This window comes from Nanorana parkeri, unplaced genomic scaffold (genome assembly GCF_000935625.1).
Source record: "Nanorana parkeri isolate BGI_ZX_2015 unplaced genomic scaffold, ASM93562v1 scaffold4, whole genome shotgun sequence".
In the NCBI taxonomy this organism is placed as follows: Eukaryota; Metazoa; Chordata; class Amphibia; order Anura; family Dicroglossidae; genus Nanorana; species Nanorana parkeri.
Genome location: NW_017306272.1, coordinates 4033921 through 4051824, shown reverse-complemented (window position 1 = coordinate 4051824; position 17904 = coordinate 4033921). Strand labels below are relative to the sequence as shown.

General features: G+C 44.4%; 1 protein-coding gene across 2 annotated transcripts in view; it reads left to right on the top strand.

Moving 5' to 3' along the window:
• Positions 1-13316: 13316 nt before the first annotated feature.
• Positions 13317-17904, top strand: part of TAX1BP1 (Tax1 binding protein 1) — an 82169-nt gene continuing 77581 nt past the window's right edge. For both annotated transcript variants that reach the window (XM_018576270.1, XM_018576261.1), the window contains exon 1: positions 13317-13508. The gene's annotated coding sequence lies outside the window, so the exon portion shown is untranslated. The remainder of the gene's footprint in view (positions 13509-17904) is intronic.

The following is a 17904-nucleotide window of genomic DNA, read 5'->3' as shown; positions in this document are numbered from 1 at the left end:
GGGGGGTGGGGAAAGGGGGGGGTACTGATGGCAGAGGAGCCATAGGCTCCTCCTGCTATCAATCAAAGTGTTGGTCAGAAAGGCGTGGCCTGCCACAAGGCTGTGTGTGTCTATGGACGCACATAGCCACTGCTGGGCACGAGCGCCCACGGGTGCCTCCGTCAGCCCATGGAGGCACCCGTGGGTGGGGGAAGAAGTGTTGCGGGGAGCCACTAGAAAACAAGGAATTTACATTTTTTAAAGAAAAAGAACAACATCCTGCGGCAAAGGTGGGTGTCCTAATAGCAACTATTTAAAAAAAAAAAAGAAGGTTTAATATTGCTTTAAGCTCTTCAGCGCCCACAGGACAGTGCGGACTGAATGAATATCAGAGATATAATGAACGCTGCAGCAGCCAGAGATGGGGCACACTTCATCATTGGTCATTTATTTTTACTGTGCATATATGTAAAAATAGTTTTTGGCCGGAGTTCAGCTTTAACTCTAGTATAGCAGGCCATATGTCTGGATATCCCCTTTAGTGGAAGCAGCTATGGAATTTAACGATTCGGAGACACACATTAAACTATGCAAGATTAAGGAAACCATGTAAAATGACATATTGGTGGCACTTGAAGACTGGATATGAGAGACACGTAACAGATACCTGTCAAACGCCGCTTTCATTCGCTACCTAAAAATAGGTTACCTTAGTAAATCTTTCCACCACCTAACAGTGTATGTAGATCATTCCGTATGCAACAGCCAGTCATTTTAATGGAAGCGTCATTAGTGTCCAAAGCTGGGAATCTGAGATTCATATACCACTTACTCTCTTTTCTCCACAACTGGCCATATTTAACCCTTTTGCAGCCAGAGCCATTTTTGTATCTTGCGCACACATACAAAAATACACTTTTTTAACATGTAAAACCCCAAAAGATTACATATTTTCTGAAAGCAGAAGAATAAAATGGTGGCAGTTGCAATTTTTATGTCAAACGAAATGTATGCTACAGTTTATCATATCTTTATTTTCAATAAAAATACACCTTAATGTTAGTGTACACAAACACAATAAAATACTATTTTTTTTGGTAAGATGAGGTTATGTCGAGTAAATAGATACCAAATGTGTCACCAAATTGTGTGCACCTGGGAAATGGCAAAAACTATGGTATCCAAAAGTGTCTATTGGCAACGGCTTAGAAGCCTTTCCAGCACATTGGTTTAGACTTATGTGTGAATGATGGCTCTAAGATTATTTACACACACACACTCTCTCTTTCTCTCTGATGTGTGCGGCGATACCTAATCGGTGTGATGCAGTCATTGTTTTCATACGTGTCCACACCTGACACTTGCATTTGGGTATATGTGGGGAAGGGATATTTAAAACATTTTTTTTATTATTTGTTAAACTTTCATTTTTTTAAACAATTTGTTTAACGTTATTGCTATCACAAGGGGAATGACAATCCCCCTATGTGATTGCATAGTGCAAGTGACAGGTTATTTTTAAAGAACATATCAACGTCCTATAGAGGTGCCTGGACTGGTGTGACATCACATTCTGGCTCCCAGGCCCTCTACAGGGCACGCAAGGGAGCTGTACAAGCAATGCACACACTGGACCCCAGGCTGAGGATCCACTCCAGTTCTCATAAGGTAGGGAGACTAGGTGGACCTTAAAAAAATTAAAACATTTTTGGAGTGTGTATGTGTGTGAGAATGTCTGCGAGTGTGAGATTTTGAATGTGGTTGTGAGTGTCTATCAGTGTTTTTGACTAGTTCACACTAGTACAGTGTGTTAATCGCATAGTGCAGTGCGATTAACGCACTGTACCACGCAATCACACCTACCCTGCATTCTCGTGTGGGAAATGTGTTGCGTTGCCATTCATTTGAAAGGTACCCCAAACGCACCTCCCACCCACAGTTCGTACGCCCCTGCACTGGAACGCACGGTACCCTAATGTTGTGCGTTCCATTGCAGTACGACTTGGGTCACGACTTTATGACCAAGGACAAATGTGGGTCCTGAGGTTACAGAGGTTGAGAACCACTATCTTATCACACTGTCTCTGCACTTTCCTAACAGAACCCAAGGCTCATCTTCCAGTTATAGTACATTAGAAAGCGCACCCACTCCCTCTGTATTCCTGTGACCCCGCTTTGTCTGGAAAGTGCAGAGGCAGTGAGATAAGAGCTGCCAATCAAGTGGCCATCTCCTTTGCAGAGCGTGGTAGGAAATGGAGATGAGGGAGCTGTCAAAGTCTATAACTCAGTTTTACAGTACACAGAAGCATGACATAACAAGCAACTTACACGGTGGGAGTTAGGTGATTGAGCTGTGAAAAATAATACAAGGTAAGAAACAACTGCAAGGGTTAAGTGCTTCTTTTGGCTAGGAGTCTCAAAAAAAGCAGATATACTCACCGGATCCTCAGTCCTACCTGACCCTCGGTCTTGCTAAACCGGTCCCCGCAGCCTCTTCTCCCCTGAGCTCCGGCAGTCTAATGACCGCTGACGTCGTCACATCTTATGCAAGTCCATTGACTTTCTTTAGATGTGACATGCAGAGGGACATTACACAGTTGGAACGGAGGGGAGAGAGTTGAGTGCTGACCACCGCAGGTAAGTAAAGCTGCTTTATCTGAGCCCCCTAGATAAAGCAAGCACTTCACCCATACCGTGCGGGGGTAGCCCCACTGTAAGGGTAAGTTTTTTAAATTCCCAATTATATTTCATTTAAAAAATGGGTAATTTGTTGTGTTTTGGGGCATTTAATTAAATTTGTCATTAAATTTTGGGGTTTAATAAGGAGTTGCACTAATATTGCGCAACATAAAAATGTTCAACTACCACCATTTTATTCTATAGGGTCTTGGCATTCAGAAAATATATAATGTTGGGGGATTTTTACATCATTTTCAGGCCTAAAATGTGGAATATAACATGGGTGCAAAAAATGAAAAAAGGGCCTCAGTCATGAAGGGGTTAAGGAAAGAGTTTCACAGTTGCAGTTTTAAAACACATCCATTTTACTTCCAGTTTGTACCTTAGAACCATCAGATTTTAGCAATACCATTCAACATAATTGTACAGACGTTTCTTTACCGTTTCTGGGTAGATTTGTGTCTTAACAAATCACATTCAAACTATTACAGCATCCTAAAAACATATACATACATTTAGCAATAAATAGAGCTATTGCTTGTCTTGATGTGGAATGATTTTGTTCAGATAAAAATCGTTGCTATTTACCAATGATGTGCTCCAACAATGGAGGAAACGCATGTACTGAAACTGATTCTCAGCTACATGTTTTTCTACATGCCATTGCACAGCACTGTTGCCAAGTCTAACACCTTGGAAAGGTTTTGTGTCTCACATATGAGCACACACGCACACGCACACCTCACAGCCTGTGAAAGGCTCCAAGTCTGTCAATCTCCTTCAAAGGGTCTCCCAAGACTTGGCAGTTGTGGCAGATTCTAACCAGCTTTCCTCATCAATTCTAATTAAGTGCTGCAACAGGAATCCAAAGAACACGTAAGAAAAATATACAACAGATACATGTTTTTGAATATGTTACATCAAAGGGCTTTATATAAAAAGTTAGGAATCTGTAAATGATTGAGCACGTAAGTAATGATTCTATTGGTCTGAACAGTTTGACGTGACTCATAAAAAAATAAAATAAAGCTGCTAGCAAGTAAAAAGTGAAGACACCTTGAGGTGCCTTCACATGCCTGCAGGAGCATTCATTGCTTACTACATACTTGTTATCTAGACCCTCCTCTACTCTCCATATTGCTACTGGCCCATCGCTATCATGGGCTGCCTTACTGGCTGTAAGAAATGAATGGGAGATATAAGGATGTGAGCATGCTCCTTCATAACAAATAAGTGCAGGACAATTACCGTCTAAACCCTTGGTTCTCAGCTGGTGGGTCGCATCCCTGTGTTCAGTGCGTTGCCGCGTACCTTCCACTTCACTAGGTGAGAGGCTCCTCAGCAAATATGCTGTCCGGTCCGGGGATATGGCAGCGAGGGAGCTCCATCCATACGTCCATTGCTTACAGCCCCCTCACATGACCTATAGAGGTGCCTGGACTGGTGTGATGCCACATTCTGGCTCCCGGCACCTCTACATGGTGTGCAAGGGAGCTGTACAAGCAATGCACATATGAATGGAGCTCCGTCACAGCACAGCAACCCACACTAGACCCCAGGCTGAGGATCCACCCCAGTTCTCGTAATGTAGGGAGACTGGGTGGATCTTAGCCAAAGCATCAGCATGACAGCCACAGAGTTAACATGTAATTGCAGCCTACATAATTATCTTGTGAAAGGTGTACACTAGGTTAAACTACCCAGAGACTTCTGACATTGATGGACTTACATGCATGATTTTCCTAACCTCAGGCAACAAAACAGAGTGGCAGGTGCACAAGCATAGCAGCTCAGCTGTTTTATTTTTGTTGCAGAGGAGAGGAAGGGTGGAAATCCTGCCTGTCAAAGCCAATGCCACTTATTTGACTAAGGGCCGAATCACATTTTTGCATTGCATTCATGCAATAAATGTTTTAGCATGTTACAGCACCCCAATGAACTAAGGCCCACGCAGCTCAGACACAGTCATGTGTACGCAATGTACAGTAAGGCCCTACCCTGCATTGTGGTGAGCGGTGTCCAAAAGACTGCTGCATGTCCTTTTTCTTGTCAGTTCTTTTGCGAGCTGCATGAATGCAATGCAAATAAATTGTAAATGGGTCCCGGGGTCATGCAGTCTGGGGAGGCAGAGCCTAACCTGACATTATGGAAGAAAAAGCTGTCAGCTTCAAGTCTGACAGCTTTTTCTCCATTCAGAATGGCTTCTAACAGGTTACACAGCAGAGAAAGCCTCCCCGCTGTGTGACCTGTCATGGACAGAGCGCCTGTTAATTATAGCATTATTTTGACCGCTGTTAGGTTAAATTGCAGTGGGCTTCCCCGCTGCAGTATGTAACCTAATACAGTGAGGTCAGAGCTACAATAGCCTCTGACTTGGAGCCATAGGCTTGAGCTCTGTGGATGGTTTGGACCAATGGCAAAGCACCATTTGTCCAAGCCATCCAAAAAAAAACAACTCACGGCATCCATCTAGATATGAGGTACAGGGAGGCTCCTCCCTCCCTTCTCCACACATAGCTTGGTGACTGGGCCTGGGACGAGGCAGTCCAGGGGCTGCACGTCCCTGGTGGGTCCTGAATGTTCCTGCAGAGAGTGACTAGCATGTAGGGTAAGAGGCCTCAAATAGAAAAATTGTTGTCCAGTACAATAAGAAAATGGCTTGTTGATTGGATCACTCACCTGATGTCTGTAGATACCCGTACCTTTACTGTGGTTGGGACACTGCAGGGCCCGTAATTTCAGTGCAGAATTGCCTTGTGGAAGAATATGCTAATTCTAGTGGCAGATAGCATGGGAAGTGTGATGAAAAACATTTTACATAGGCTTGTATGTGTTTCTCTGGATATTTTAGAGATGCAGTGCAGGTGAGTTTGGCATGTCATTCATAAGAGGACAAGTGGATACTGCAAAGGTTGAGCAGTTGGCAACCACTAAATAACATAGTAACCATGATTAATACAACGGCAATTCCCCAGAATGGTGGCACACCAGAGAGCCAAATCCCAGATGTCTATTATAGAGTGTGATCATCTACGGGTCTGCTGGGAGTTCAGCGTCTAAAAGTCTCTTATTTATTTGCTCATTATATTTTCCAGTACAGGACAAGAGACAAACACTGGAACTGACCCATTACAGAGACTTCACTTTTTTAAAGCAGACAGAAATCAGTGAAATTCATTGAATGTGTCAAAACTGGGTTGCCAGCCAAAGGTTCGGGGCATAAAATATAAAGGAGCACGACAAGTAGACTAGTAAACTGATTCAAAATGAGACTTGTGTACAAGGCCTATCCTTTTTGATCCTGAGCTGCAGTGGTAACTGCAATAGGAGCATTACAAACCTTTTCCCAGCAGGTGAAATTAACTTACCATCAAAGCAAGCATATGGGGGAGGATTTGGCACGAAATCAACTACATTGTACTTCTCACTTTTCTCTTATTACATTTTGTTTGTCTGCAGTTCTCTAATATGACCAGTTCATTTATAAAAGTTTTGCCTGCTCTATAGCCAGGTGGATGCCGTTTGCATGGCACAATTCATATACTCATGCCCAGTGTATAGACGGGCATGAACCCCTATGTGTGCATTACAAAACAGCAACGTTTCCCAGCACAATCACCAGCCAGCCTGCAACAAAACAAATGACACTGTATAACAATATGCGTTAAAAACAGAGGTTTTAGTTGCACATCTGCAAAATATGTGGAAGCCCTCTGTGTAGTGTGGCCCTAACTCCAATCAAGGAGAGCCTCCATCTTGGAGCATACATAGCAGTAGATAATATCGGGGCCGATATTCACACATTTTTAAATGATCAGTATCTGTCTTAAAGTGGACCTTTACCCCATATCTTTATATAACAAAAACACACCTTTAGAAATGTTTAGTAATGAGAATCTACAAACACATACTTCTAGATCATTAACGGCTTTGTATTCCTTATTTCTCTTTTCTTCCCCAGTCTTCTGACAGTGGCCATGTTTACTAAGGGCAGATTACTAGATCTCCATTTACTTCCTGATTTCTGGCACATGTGACTAGACATGTGACCAGGATATGTGACCATGCACATCATCTCAGGGGAGGAAAATGCCTTTCCCTGAGATCTTGTGTGATTACAGATGAGATTTCCCAGCAATGCTCTGCTGATGACAAGGCAATCTCAGTGTGCATTGCGTTGGCAAACTGACATAATTTTGTCCTTTCAAAGCAGGAAGTGAATACTCTGCAAGTGTCAGTATTTCATAATCACAGCATTTTACACCTGACATGTCTAAGTTATTATTAGGCCTCATTCACACAGCTTGGGGGAGGATTTGGCACGAAATCAACTACATTGTACTTCTCACTTTTCTCTTATTACATTTTGTTTGTCTGCAGTTCTCTAATATGACCAGTTCATTTATAAAAGTTTTGCCTGCTCTATAGCCAGGTGGATGCCGTTTGCATGGCACAATTCATATACTCATGCCCAGTGTATAGACGGGCATGAACCCCTATGTGTGCATTACAAAACAGCAACGTTTCCCAGCACAATCACCAGCCAGCCTGCAACAAAACAAATGACACTGTATAACAATATGCGTTAAAAACAGAGGTTTTAGTTGCACATCTGCAAAATATGTGGAAGCCCTCTGTGTAGTGTGGCCCTAACTCCAATCAAGGAGAGCCTCCATCTTGGAGCATACATAGCAGTAGATAATATCGGGGCCGATATTCACACATTTTTAAATGATCAGTATCTGTCTTAAAGTGGACCTTTACCCCATATCTTTATATAACAAAAACACACCTTTAGAAATGTTTAGTAATGAGAATCTACAAACACATACTTCTAGATCATTAACGGCTTTGTATTCCTTATTTCTCTTTTCTTCCCCAGTCTTCTGACAGTGGCCATGTTTACTAAGGGCAGATTACTAGATCTCCATTTACTTCCTGATTTCTGGCACATGTGACTAGACATGTGACCAGGATATGTGACCATGCACATCATCTCAGGGGAGGAAAATGCCTTTCCCTGAGATCTTGTGTGATTACAGATGAGATTTCCCAGCAATGCTCTGCTGATGACAAGGCAATCTCAGTGTGCATTGCGTTGGCAAACTGACATAATTTTGTCCTTTCAAAGCAGGAAGTGAATACTCTGCAAGTGTCAGTATTTCATAATCACAGCATTTTACACCTGACATGTCTAAGTTATTATTAGGCCTCATTCACACAGCTTACAGTCGGCCCATACAGATCTTTACGGCGTTCACGGCCGTATCGGGCCGCTCCTGGGAAGGACAGGTGCTGCGTGTGATTGTACGCAGCAGCCTGTTCTTCCCCCATGTGCTCCAAGATGGAGACTCTCATAGTTTAGAGTTAGGACCGCACTATAAGAGGTGCCTTGGCGCGGCAGTGCGGCTTACACATCCTCGGCTGAAGACGTGTATCCAAACCTCTGTCATTGTCCTTAGTGGTGAGACAAGTTGTTTTACATGCTGGTTTTGTGAGTGTGCCATGATGCCTTTCTACTGTTTTACTTCCCTATGGGAGGACGCGGCCGTATGCCGCTGTACGCTCACCGATCCATCCTGTCTGCATCCAAGTACGGACACCTGCACAGATGTGCATCTCGGGTGAGCGTACGGACGCGTCCTCCCATAGAAAAGAACAGGCTGCTGTGTACAATCACACGCACCTGTCCCTCCCTGGAACTGCCTGATACCGCTGTGCACACCGCAAAGATCTGTACGGGCTGACTCTAAGCTGTGTGAATGAGGCCTTAATCATCATACATAGGAGGGATGCATTGATAGAATTTGATTTTTGAGTGTAAAGGTCCTCTTTAAATTGACCGATATTACTGATAAGTGTGGACAGTGAAGGGAAGTCGGCAGCTAGATTTTGCAGCTGAATGTAAACAGCAGGCAGTGGGTGGCAGCAATAGCCAGCCTGCTATTGGCTATTTCAAATGGCAAAAGCCAATAGCAGGCTGGCTATTTCACCCGCCCACTGCTAAACAGCAGAGATAGAATTTTCTCAGCTCTGCTCCTCTGCTGATTGACAGTAGAAAGTGGGTGTCTGCCATTGCAATAGGCAGCCCTCTATTGGCTATTACCTCCTGTTCAGCTGCAGAATCTTGCCCAATAACCGAGCTATGTGTTCACCTGCCAATGCAAGATTCTGCAGCTGAATGTAAACAGAATATCATATCGGCTCCTGATATCAGTTATCGGGTAGAAAGGCGGCCCATAATCGGTATCAGTTCTGAAAAAAACATATCGGTCGAGCCCTAGCAGGTATGCCTGGAGGTTGTCCGCTACCCCTTAAGGCTCCATTCACACCTGAGCGTAGTTGGAACATGTGTTGCCTTTGTTTACCGCATTTGCACGCGTCCCCATTGATCTCAACAGGTAACTGAACGCACGACAAACGCGGAAAAGTAGTGCATATAGCAAAATCTGCGACATGTATTCTGCATGTGCCCAGCCGTGTTTTGTATTGGATGTAATGACTCGCAGGATCTTACACTGCTTGGGTAGAGGAAAGATGAAGGGACCCAGCTGGGATCGTAGTTCGGGTGAGTGAGTATAACTTTGTTATTTTAGCTCTCTAGACAAACATGGGCATTTAACCCTTGCAGTACAGGGGTGACCCCACTGAAAAGGTTAAGATTCTATTTGCCCAAGGGTTCTGCTTTAAGACCTGCAGCACATCTGCACATGTGTGCACGCTGGTTTCTGGCATCCAGGACCTTGTAGAGACCTGCGTGAAGTGTGTGCATGTACAGGAACCCCCACCCCCCATGTATACAGACATGCGGCATATCAGCTGCCTAATACCTGGCAGAGAGCAGCACCATGTCTGCTCATGTGCAGAATCTGGTGACACATTTGCACCCCTCAGTAAAATTTTGTTGTGGGATATGTGACATGGACATCCCAGAATGCAACGGGAAGGGGGGCCCACGTCATTCTCGCCTAGGTGGGAAAAAGCATGGGCCGCTGCCCAAAAAGCGTAATACACATAAAATGAGCAAACCTTATGCAATGTTGGAAGAGGGGGAACCAGGGCCAAAAAATGGTTTCACTGAATGAAGGTCTACGTTAGACTTTATTCACATAATTGTTTTGCAGGAACATGCGTGATCTTGTAATGCATGGCACCACACACTATGCAATGGCGCCATTGATTCCAAATGGTGCCCCAACACAGCTTGCCGGTGCAGATGCGGTGCATGTTGTGGTGTGTTGCCAAAAAAAGTGCAGGTTTAATTAATCGTTACGACACAATATTACTGCCCTGCACCCCAGCAGTTACATGTGACCTTATGAATAGAGTACCACATGCATTTCTTTTGTCTATCTAGCTGTAGTTCGAAGGATCTGATCACCTCACTACTGGTGTTGTTCGTGTAGCAGCAGTGACCCCCATGTGTATTATTGTAAATGTCTTTATTGTTTCTATATATAACAATACAGACATATAAACATCTCGTTAAAAGACTCTCCCAGGGAGAAATCCATTCAGAAACAGAACAAAGATATTGAAAACTTCTTCCTAAAACAGCCACCATAAATTTCCTTTCCCATTGATATTAAAACCATTCTTTCCCCCCTGGGGGTCTCAACTTAAAAAAAAAGCAAGGACAACAACAACCCAAAATCCCTCCCATCCCTAAGGCCTGGTTCACACCTGGGCGTTTTACAGCGCGTTCCTACGCTCTGTAAAACGCTCAACATGTGAAAACCAATGATTGCCTATGGGCATGGTTCCCACCTGGGCGTTTTACAGCGCATAGGAACACGCTGCAAAACGCCCTACGCCCAAAGAAGTACAGGAGCTTCTTTGGGGCGCATTTGCCGCGCGTATCCATTGGGATACAGCCAGGTAGCCCTCGGAAACGCGTTTTTTTTACCGCGAATCACGACAAACGCGCATATTCCATACGCCTAGGTGTGAACCCATCCTTAACCACCCAAAAAAACTAAATGAATTGGAAAGGAAAAAAAAAAAGGTCAGTCTCATTTCCTCATTCCTCTCCAATGGCCATGCAAGTGAGCCTCACATCCCAGGTAAGCACATGGTAGTGATGTCAGACTCTATCCATGGTTTCCATGTCGCCAGAAATTGTGGGTACCTGTTCTGGGATCGCGCTTCTAACTCTTCAACCCTTCTTAAAAAAATGCATTACTTTGACCCAATCTTTAATTTGAGGTGTATCTTGAGACCTCCAATATCTAGATACTACAGTTCTTGCAGCAAATCCAAAAAAAATCGAAATAAGCCTCTCTGGATCTTTCAGAAAATATATGGTTTGGGGGGTCTTTTACAAACGCTAGCAACGCAGCAGTTGAAAATCAAATCAATAGGAAAAAATTGCAGAAAATTCAAAAATTGCTTGGCCAGCTGATTTGAAAAATGTTCCGGAGGGCTTGGCAGCGAAAGGGTTAATTGGTCCTGGTATAATAACGCGACCTACCTGGACCCCCATGTGTATTATCACACCCTTCTAAGGCCCCGTTCACATATAGCGAATTGTCGCGCGATTTCCGCCGCGATATCGCGCATTTTTGCCGCGCGATATCGCGAGAAGTCGCCGGACAATGTTATTCAATGGAGCTGTCTTAACTCCATGTCGCGCGTCGCGGTCGCAAGTCGCTTCTACCGGACCCTTTTTTCGGCGGATTTTGCGCGATTTTACTTTTTTTCTATGGAGCCCGACGGGGAAGGTCGCGCTACCGTCGCCCCGAAAGTCGCGCTATCCCGGCCGTGCGGATCCGCTGCAAAAGGTATGTCGCTATATGTGAACGGGGCCTTAGGCTGGGTTCACACCTGAACATGGCGGGAATGCACATCACATCCATGCACAATTGTGCGCTTTCACATTTGCCATGCGCCCCCATTGATTTCACAATCTAGTATTTTGCATGACGCACGTGCTAAATGTTTTGCTTCCGCGTTTGTACGCATTTTTCACGTGCTCAAATGCAGAGCAAAAACGCCCGTCTTACTGGCCGCATTTGGGGTGCCATTAGAAGTGAATGACACCGCAAGCGCTTTTCCGCCAACGTGCAGGTGTGAATGGGCCCTTATACAGAGGGCCCATAGCTTCTCCTCCTCCCATACAATAACCCGGGGATAGGTAATCTCAGCACTCCAGCTGTGTCCCTGTCCTGAGTAGTCTATCTCCAGCAAACAAGCGTCTCCGGCTGTCTGGTGCGGTGCCCACATATCCCGGTCCCTATTTCTTGAAGCAGCGCTGCACTGTCATACTGCCTCAGGTAAAGCGGTACTACCCGTGTGTACTGTGTACAGAGTCAGACCGAGCCGAGAGATCTCCCCTAGGCTCCTCCTTCTCGGCTCCGGCGATTTCACATGTGTCGTATGTATCTGTGTTTACAGAGCCGAGAGAGCTCCCCTAGGCTCCTCCTCCTCGGCTCTGACGATATCACATTCGGCCGCCTCCGAACCTAGATACAGCGGCTGTATTTGTGTTTACAAAGTGCATGGCTTCCTCAGGCTCCTCCTCTCTGATGCAGCGTCATGTGACACAGGCGAGGACGTCACTGCTCGCTGGAGTCTACCGTTGTGTCTGACGTCTGGTAAGTTTACTTCTGGGGTCGACACGAGGGGGAGGGGGGATTGATGGCCCCCGTTCTCCATGCGTCACCTACTGATGGCCCCCGTTCTCCATGCGTCACCTACTGATGGCCCCCGTTCTCCATGCGTCACCTACTGATGGCCCCCGTTCTCCATGCGTCACCTACTGATGGCCCCCGTTCTCCATGCGTCACCTACTGATGGCCCCCGTTCTCCATGCGTCACCTACTGATGGCCCCCGTTCTCCATGCGTCACCTACTGATGGCCCCCGTTCTCCATGCGTCACCTACTGATGGCCCCCGTTCTCCATGCGTCACCTACTGATGGCCCCCGTTCTCCATGCGTCACCTACTGATGGCCCCCGTTCTCCATGCGTCACCTACTGATGGCCCCTGTTACATGTCCCTGAATCCTGCTCTCTGCGCCATACCCTCTTGTTTCTTGTGTTCTGCGTTACACACTCCTGACCGCTGCACTCCATGCATTACCCCTTTTTGACCCCTGAAGTCTGTGCATGACACACTCCAGATCCCTTCAATCCGTGTGTTACACATTTTTCCCCCATAGTAGAGTAGGGTCAGGGTTTATTCAAAGTGACACTAAACGCAGGAGTTAAAACCTAAAAATGCATTTAAGTGCACTGCCTATTGCTACATAGTGACAAGCAGGTGGGACTGGCTCCAGGCCACATGACCAGGAAGTCCAGGAAACATGATGCATGTAGGTAGGTGTCACTAAGTGCAGGGCAGCCAAGCTAGCTGTGAGGAGGAGTGGCACAGTAATTACAGATTGCTCACTTCCTCATAAATACAGCCAGAGGATTGTTGTTCCATTCTGTGAAAACCTGTAGAGGAAAACTTGTTCTCTGTACTTGTCTCCGGCAGCCATCTTGGGGAAGCCTTGTGTTCTGATAGGGCACGAGTTCTCTCGAGATTTTGTCGACCATATTGTGTTGGCTCTCACAGATAAACAGAGTTCAGCCTCCATTTTGTGTAATGTATTTGTGGAACCAGAGAGGGACAGATACACAGACTGTGAGGGAAAGCGAGGCTGTACACAGGGGGAGTGTTCCCATCTGCAGGGACAGAACAGGAATCCTGCCAAGGAGGTCCATATCGTGTGGAAGACCCTCCTGATCAAGTGGGACAGAAGCAGCACCTTCTTGTGTCTGTGAGAGGAAACCATCAGTGTCAATGTATCCTTCTGCTGGGCCATTCCTGCTGCATTTGTGAAGTCTGCTAAAGGTTACCAGCCTCTGGCAAGTACTCCTTTTATGACTGAAAGAATGTATCTGTGCAAAGAGAGGGCATTGCCTTCACTGCCACTCCACTAAGCTGCAGTTTGTATCTTTTATGACTGCACAGTTAAAGTGACAACAAACTGGGGAGTTAAACCCTAAAAACATTCAGGTATCTTAACTATTAACAGACGTATATTCTATTTGTGTATCACTCGGCTGTAGATCCTCAAATCATCTCTGAATTCATGGTGACACTGTCCTTCCTTCTGGAGGGTGGCTGCTTTGTTCCCCATGGTCCCTGTGTGTGTTGTAAAGTAGTCAGCGCTCTAAGCTCACTGCTGTGATGGACTACAATCTCATGTTTTAGTTTACTAATTTGTACTGAGATTGTAGTCCATCACAGGAGCGAGCTTGGAGCAGTGACTACTTTACAACACACACAGGGGCCATGGGGAACAACAGTAACCACCCTCCAGAAGGAAGGACAGTGTCAGCACCAATTCAGAGATGATTTGAGGATCTATAGCTGAGTGATACACAAATAAGATACATTTGTGTTAATGCCGTAGTTAAGATACTTGAATGTATTTTAAAGATTTAACTTGTGAGTGTAGTGTCACGTGCATTATACCCTGTTTCCCCGAAAATAAGACCTACTCCGAAAATAAGACCTAGTACTTTTTTGGGGAATTGCTAAAATATAAGACCTACCCCGAAAATAAGACCTGGATGTGACCATTCCCAGGGCATAAGAGGGGAACTTGAAGAGCCGTGGGAGAGAATCAGAGGTGCCAAGAAACCAGCGCTAAAAGAAGCGAGGCGGCAGCGGAGGGAGCAGAGTCGCATAAGCCGATACCTCCTCTATAGCGCCGTCTCCTGTCACAGGCGGAGTGATACCAAATGCCCTCCGCCTGTGAGGAATCGATAGTGAAAGCGCGCTTCACTCATTCTGGTTACCAAATTGCTCATGGAAAGGTGCTGCACCCCTGATTGACCTGATCATCCTATTCTTAACTTTGCCATTTTGGATTATTTAATATGGATTTGCATTAACTTTGGATTGTTATACATTAAAAAAAAAATAAGAACTACCCCGAAAATAAGACCTAGTGTGTATTTTTTGAGCCAAAAAAAAATATAAGACAGTGTCTTATTTTCGGGGAAACACGGTAGCGCTGATGCCTGCACTTTTATCTTTAAATGGCTGCTCATTTAGTACAAGTGATCTGCCCAATCATTTGTAGAGCAGCCTGCTGGTCCGTTCCCCCCTGCCAGCCCCTCCCCTTCAAAGTCTGCCCCCCTTGCGCCCACTCCCCGCCATGGTTCCGCTCTGCTCTGTGATCAGTGACACAGGAGTGCTGTATTCACAGTGCTTCCTGTGTCAGCTGTCACAATCTGAGCTGTACGGAAGATAGAGCCCAATGCTGTGCTAGATTTTCTGTACTGGAGGGCAGGCTCATAAAGAGAACCTGTCACCTCTGAATGACAACAAGCCCCAATGTGATATCAATAAAGTTAAGAAAAAAAGTGATAAAAATACAAAATAATTAAACAAAAATTGACACGTCGAGCTTTAAGATTGTGCGTACCCGCAAAATTGCAAAAAACTTCCATACCCGAAATTGACCATAGGCAACGCTTTAAAAGCTTTTACTGCTCATCAGTTTAGTGTTATCAATGATTAATGGCCCTAGAATTATTGTTCTCACTGCAACGTTCACGGCGATATGTAACATGTGCGGCGTAATGGGCGCAATTGTCGTTTTCCCACGTACGTGCACCCGACGCATGCGGGTGGGGACGTTAAAAACATGTGGTAGCAAAGATATGTGACAGGTAAAGATGTAAACTGGATTTTTAAAAAATTTCTGTTCAACTGACCTTTTAACCACCTGCTGTCTGGCCGGACAGCGGTTTCTTGGATGCGGGTGGGCTTTTTTTAATGTCCCTTCCCGCCCTGCTCATGCCCACGCTATGTGGCAGGCACGAGCGGGAAATCAGCTTGAAAAGTAAACAGCTACCGATGGCTGTTTACATACAAGTGTTCAGGCGTCTGCAGAGAGGCCCGATCGATTGTAATATGTGTGCAGGTGTGCACACATACACGTCGCAGCCGCTGCTGGCTATCCAAAGCTACGCTGTGCCCAGTGTAAGCCTGGGACCAGCACAGCAGGTCTGTGACCGGAGATGAAATGGAGATTAGTACACGTTCTCCGTTTGATCTCCTCCTCCTCGTCGGAATGCAAGAGGTGATGTATATTACATCTCTTCCACATTCCTCTGTCACTCTCCAGTACAGAAGCTAGAGAGAAGCTGGTGAAGCAAGTCTCTGCTTCATCACCTTCTCTGGGGGTCTCTAGGTGACATTAGGGGTCTTAAAGACCCTTGATGTCTCCATAAAGAGGACCTGTCACTGCAAATTGGCTATCACATAGGGGGTTTGTTAGTCCCCTATATGATAGCAATAAAGTTAAGTGAAAAAAAGGTTAAAAAAAATGAGTTCCAAATTTTTTTTTTAAAGTCACATATAATAGCAGTTAAAAAAAAAATGTTTAAGTCCCCCGCTCCCACATAACCAAGCGTCGAGTGCCCCTACGTGCAAAAAAGCGACGATTGCACCAATTGCGCTGCACATGTTACATATTGCCGCGAATATCGTGAGCGGTAACAGCTTTTAAAGATTTGCCTATGGCCAAATTTAGGTATGGTAGTTTCTTGCGATCTCACGGGCACACACAATTTTATAGCTTGACATGTTTGGTGTCTATTTACCCAACGTGACCCCGTCTTTTATATTTTACCAAAAATTTGGGTAATAATAAATGTTTTATAACATAGCGTAGGGAAAACCGTTTTTTTCCCAGAATTTTCTGTACTTTTTTCATTATATAGTAAAAAATTAAAGTGGTGATTAAATACCACCAAAAGAAAGCTCTATTTGACCCCAAAACATTTTTTAAAATTAATTTCAGTACAGCGTTTCATAACTGAATAAATGTCAGTCAAATTACTGCAGCGCTGAATACTAAAAAATGGCCTGGACATGAAGCGGGTGTAAACACCCTGGTCAGCAAGTGGTTAAAAAGTCTTTCTGCTTTGTGCCCCCCTGTCCTGCTCAAGAGGTCAAACCCAAGTGCTGAAACTTGCAAAAAGATTGTTTAGGGCTAAAGCCTGCAATCTTATTAAGATCTATATTCAGTACTCGTAGATACAGCAAAGGAAATTAAGAGTGGTTTTGTTGGTTTTTTTTCTTAAATTTTTTATGCCCATACCAAAAAATAATAACAGGCATATATAAAATATTGCATATGAATATTTATTATGTCATTTTAATGAACCTAATATGTACAGATATTCTCTAATGCAATGTTCCTGTTTCCAAGGTTATCTATGGCCAAGAGTCAATTTGCATGAACAGAATCAAATATAGGCTGCATATAAAATGCATGAATGAGTATTAATGTAACAAATAACTTTAGCAAGTTAGAAAAACTCAGTGATTGGTAAAGTTGCATTCAGTGTAATGACTACTTCCTGTCTGCAATTAACAGTGGCATAATATCATCTGAGACAAGGTTTATTTGTAGCTCAAATTTGAAGACTAAGTGTATTTTTGTTTTTGTGGGGTGCATTACCAATAGAAGAGACCACCATTCCCAAAGACTGGCCTGTACAAGGGCAGGAACACTGTCTACATAAAGTCCATTGATAGTGCACAGATATGGGTGCCTGTATGTTGAGGTGAAGACAAATGTAGGGGCGGGGGTCAGCGTGCAAGCCATTATTCCCCATGAATCCAACAGAAACTGATCTTGTCCTTAGGTTGGTGTCTAGGCCTCATCCCTTCTATACATAATCATAGGATTTATTTCCACCAATTTGACCACACCCATACAAGTTGGCTTGCGGAAACAAGGCTCTTTTCTATTGCAATTCAGTGGCTATTACTGCTTGGGGTAGTATAGTGAAACTATCTAACGCGGGATAATTTTTCACAAAAGTACACTTATTACTTCTTTTCTTTTAAACAGTGCATCCCAAAAAAACCCCCCAAAAACAGGTAAACAACATGTTACTGTACTGTTTTAAATTATTGTTCTACAGAGCTTTTCTTTAACCAACCAAATATTTAAGTATTTGAAGGCTCAAAATCAGTCACTATCCATTTTGTGCTGTAAATCAGAAATAATATATATATTATCTATTACCATAAACTTATCTTTTCAGCTAAACCTCACAATAAACCAGACAACCTGCTGCTTGCTGGCATCACAATCCCCAAAACATCACCTTTGTAAATTGGTACACCCATTTGCTTATTTCTTTTTATCTGAAAAGGTTTATCTGTAACAAAACACATTTCAGATCCTTTCTGAAGGTATGGCATATTTCCTAATGTATTCCTGTATTTCCC